The sequence below is a fragment of the Sinocyclocheilus grahami genome, unplaced genomic scaffold (genome assembly GCF_001515645.1).
Source record: "Sinocyclocheilus grahami isolate Dianchi unplaced genomic scaffold, SAMN03320097.WGS_v1.1 scaffold119.1, whole genome shotgun sequence".
NCBI classification, from domain to species: domain Eukaryota; kingdom Metazoa; phylum Chordata; class Actinopteri; order Cypriniformes; family Cyprinidae; genus Sinocyclocheilus; species Sinocyclocheilus grahami.
This window is the reverse complement of record NW_015505298.1, coordinates 808665-813080: the sequence shown is the minus strand read 5'-3', so window position 1 is coordinate 813080 and position 4416 is coordinate 808665.

Genomic DNA, 4416 nt, shown 5'->3' with positions numbered 1-4416 from the left:
GTAGAGTAGCACTTGTTGTTTGTCATTTCTCTGATCACAAATGCAGACATGGTTTTATGTTTACGCGGCGCGATGCAGTGCAACGCAACACGTAAAAAGACAGTATAAGTCATTATAATCAGTAATTATGTCCCCACTGGATGCAACAAATGCCTCGTTTGTAATGGGTTTTAATGTTTTTATCTCGTAGCTCCGGCCAGGACACAGCATCAACAGTATGGTGAGAGGCGTAACATTTCTGTCACACGCTTGAGGTATTCGGCCAATCACTGGATAGCTGGCCAATCAGAGCACACCTCACTTTTTCAGACCGATGAGCTTTGTAAAAATCGATGCTTTTCAGAAAGGCGGGGCATAGAGGAGAAACAATAATGTACAGTATGTGGAAAATAATGTTTTTTTTTACTTTAAACCACATAAACACATTTCATTACAACAAATACACAAAATAATGTTCTTTTTAGCAACATCATATGACCCCTTTAATGGTTGCATTCTAAACAAGATAAATTCTTGTTTTATTTAGTCTTTTAGTGATCCTTACAAAAGCTGGCAGAATATGAAAGCTAAAGTTGCTTTGGAAAATGTAATGGAGAGATCGCATCATACCTCATAAACATCACAGGCAGTTATAACCTGTGCCAAAGAGGTTATAAAGGTGTGACGAGCAAAACAGCAAATGAGAAACACGATCCGAGAATGTCAGAGCAACATCTAGGTTTAATAAGAGAAATCAGATTCCGTGGGATAAAAATGAATATAATTCAAAACTGTGCACAGCAGTTTAACAAACATTTAACAAACGTGTGGTTTTATGATTGTAACTCATAATTTCTGACTTTTTGCGTACTTTATGTTTTATTATTGTTTTCTTTATTTATAAACGTGCAGTATTTTCTATTATGGAAACCCACCTGTGAACATATCATGCATTTTCTGCATATAATTTGTTTTCTTCTCTACCTGTTTGTAATAGCTCCTTGAATCCTAGTAGGCCTATTTTTCTCCTCCTCTTTCTCTATTCTCCTCTCTGTCACCCAGCCTCCCTACTTTGCCCTGCCACTTGCTGATCTGGGTGATATGTTGCCTTGCGAAGACAGGAAATGAAACCTTTCATTCCTCCCCAGTTGCAGCCCCTTTATCAAAAGCAACTGGGTTTCTTCATTGCAGCCCACTGCCTAATGAACTCATTTTGTGCTCATAGAATGCCTTCTTATCTCAACAAATACACACACGCACACCCTTCCATCTCCTCCGTTCCCCGATTCTCAATACACTTTTAGTATAACTGTTTTCATAAGGCTCAGAACTTTAACTTCCACCCACCTTGTTTATAGCCTGAAGTGCTGAGAGTAAAGACATCGGCCACAAAAAGATGGTTGTGGTATCTCAGATGTCAAAAGTTAAATTATAAGTACAGTCTGGATAAATTGGAACATAAACGGATTAAGATAATAGCTTGTATAATATGAGGAATACATAAACCTTTGCCATCACTTGCTTTTCACATCTGTTGCACTGTCATCATCTAGGAAGTGTCGCCATCTGGTGGAAGATGGAAGGTAATTGCAGAGACATTTGTACAAGGTTAGTTTGATAACAAACACACTGGTCATTACCTTCATGTTAATTAATTTAATGCATGTTAATTAATCCTTCAGAAGTTGATGTGCAATGAAATTAGTTGATAATTTAGAGAAAGATTTTATAGCTGATCATTTAGAGAGCGATTTTCACTCTTCCTAGTTCCAACTGGATACGAATACCAAAAAGATTATTTGGCTTAATATGAATCGATCTTGTGAGTTTCTCTATGTATGAACAGTCAATCAAACTCTTTTGCAGAATTCACACAGTGCTACCATCTATCGGCTATGCCTGCACTTCTCACTTCTCCTGGAGACTTTACAGAAATAATGACAAGTAGGTGTAGAAAAGTAACAAAATAAACAGATAAAAAATAAATACAAAATACACATCTAGTTTTATAATTTCGTTTCTTGAATCTGTTAACTTTAACAATCAGGTGACTTCCAGCAGGAGGGACTTTGCTTGTCTTCTTCAGGACAAGAGTTTTCCTCACCCATCGACCTGGATGGTAAAATGTCCTGCAAAATCATGGACCGGCTTGCGACCGTAATTGGACAACGACATATAGGTAAACAAAAGCAGACACCGTGGTTTGTTGTCAAAGTCATGGAAATGTCATAAACTGTTAAAAGTCATTGACATTTCTAAAGTAAATGTCTCCGTTCCAGTGTTCTGCATGGAAGCATTTTGTTGGCCTTCATTAAGAGGAATTCTAATCTAAGGCCATTTTTGTACACAAGTAGCCTATGATGATGTAGGGGTCACCAAACTTGGTCCTGGAGGGCCAGTGTCCTGCAGGGTTTAGCTCCAACCCTAATCAAATAAACCTGAACCAGCTAATCAAGGTCTTACTAGGTCAGGGGTGTCAAACTCAATTCTTGGAGGGCCAGAACCCTGCAGAGTTTTGTTCTAACACACATATCGGCTGCATCTGAAAGCCTAGGCAGCTGTCTCGCAGCCCAATCAGGCAATGACTTTCCAGGCAGCGTTTTTGCACGAAGGCACCTCATGAAACTGATTCCGGACAGGCTTCTGAGGCAGAGTAACGAATATTTAATTACTATAATACTGATTTCTTTCTAGAATTAACATCAAAAGTGCAAAAAGTTAGCCAGAAATATACATTTACTCACAAACTGACCACCAAACGCAACGTTCAGACGCCATCTTTATTTTTCAGCTCAACCATCACGGAATGGAACGCACAGGATTGTGGGATATCAAAGGCAGTGAAGGATACATCTATGCTGCCTTCAAAAATCAAGCAGATGAAGGTGTCTCATGAGGCAGGAAATGAAGCTAAAGTGTTTAATTAGGGTTGAATCTAAACTCTGCAGGGCTCCGGCCCTCAAGGAATAGAGTTTGACACCCCTGTACTAGGTATACTTGAAACTTGAAACAGGCAGGTGTGTTGAGGCAACTTGGAGCTAAACTCTGCAGGGCTCCGGCCCTCCAGGACCGAGTTTGGTGACCCCTGATGTAGGGCCCGCATCTCTTAATTTGTGTTCCTGTCATACAAATGTAAATCCTCCACAGAAGTCTCTGTAAAATGATGTTAAAAATACTTATCAGGAATAACTGGAAAAGTCATGGAAATTCACTGATGAGAAAATTATGGGAACCATAATCACTGGAAGCAAACAAAGACGTTCCGTTAGCTGAACAATCGGTAAACAACAATACAATCGATTGCACGCACTGTGCTTCTATCCATCACAGCCTCACTTTCATTCCTGTCAAAAATTAAATATGGCGCTACCCTGACAGATCTATTACTCTCAATAACTATCTTTTAATCACAGGAACTACAAAGACTGCATTTCCAGTAGACATCCACTAGATGGACTAGTGCTCTTGTGGAAAGGATGCGAGTCTCTGCATATATGCTTATGTGCTACAGCATATTTCTTTTTTCATTTGAAGGCAGCTATAAATGCTGCTGTTACCTCTTTTATTTGTATTCATATGGTGGGCACTGCAATTATTGTGCTTTTCTTAGGTCATTCTGACATACAAGAGTTCTCAACTGAGATTAAACAGGATTTAACTCTATTAGGACTGATATCAGAAAATGATAAAGTGAGTGTTCAGTGCTACTCTGGTAGCAGCACTCATTTAAGTGGTTCAGTTTGATTTAGATTTCACTTTTATACTGTTATATATTTTTTTCTGTTGTGTGAAAGAGAGCATTACAATTCTGCAAACCCTCAAGGAGCAGTTTTTCTTACTCCACCCTTAACCCCCCTTTCACTGTCACAGAGGGAAGCTATCCGAGTCAAACTTGAGTTAAAAGACACTGCTGTTCATCTGTCTGTCTTAAAATCAGTAGTCAGTGTCCCCTAATCTCAATCTTATTTTCCCTGCTCTCCCTGCTAATCCACACCGGGAGACAGAGATACGGTCACTGACAGATGCAGACAGTGTCATGCTTGTGATAACAAAATGTGAGACGTGTCAATGTGGCAAAACAATATTTACATGGAGATATCATGAAGTAGTAAACAATGAATCTCCATTTACTCATGTATTGTGGCTGTTTTGTGATAAAAAAATAAAAAAAACTCATGGTATGTGATTTTAAGTGTATGGAGGAATAATGATGTGTTAAATAACCAATAAAACATTCAACCGCTGAAAGCAATAATGCTGTGAGATGAATCCATTAATCAATGTCAAAACACCCACACCCAGCAAAATAATATATTTTTTTTACCCCTCTTTCCACCTTATTGTAGTGTCTCATTACTAATCTATATGTTTTGTATCCCCGGCTGATTGTTTGTTTTCTCTGACAGAATGAGTCTGCATTGATTGAGGCTGTGGTTT